Source organism: Cariama cristata, unplaced genomic scaffold, assembly GCF_000690535.1.
Source record: "Cariama cristata isolate BGI_N322 unplaced genomic scaffold, ASM69053v1 scaffold295, whole genome shotgun sequence".
Taxonomy (NCBI): domain Eukaryota; kingdom Metazoa; phylum Chordata; class Aves; order Cariamiformes; family Cariamidae; genus Cariama; species Cariama cristata.
In genome coordinates this window covers 32605-32858 of record NW_009617863.1, presented here as the reverse complement: position 1 = coordinate 32858, position 254 = coordinate 32605, and the positions used below count along the sequence as shown (strand labels likewise).

General features: G+C 48.0%; 1 protein-coding gene across 1 annotated transcript in view; it reads right to left on the bottom strand.

Annotated features, from left to right (window-relative positions):
* DFNB31 (deafness, autosomal recessive 31) overlaps positions 1–254 on the bottom strand; it is a gene marked incomplete at both ends in the record, with an annotated part of 33779 nt that overhangs the window by 7042 nt on the left and 26483 nt on the right. The window lies entirely within an intron of this gene.

The following is a 254-nucleotide window of genomic DNA, read 5'->3' as shown; positions in this document are numbered from 1 at the left end:
GCCGTGTGCTCCTCTGCTGGCTGTCGAACCCGCAGAAAGCCCATTGTCATCCATTCTTTTCATGAAGGTTTTAATTTCCAAGGTTGCTAATGCATTTATGATGAAAGGCATTTTATGGCTAGGAAATTAATTTCGGGGCTGTGTGCCTGCACACTCTGAGGTGATTATGATAACTTAATTAGACGGTGTGTGCAATGAAGGCCTGGCAGAGAGATGTGGGAGCGCTGCCGCTTAATGCTGGAGAGCGGACAGGG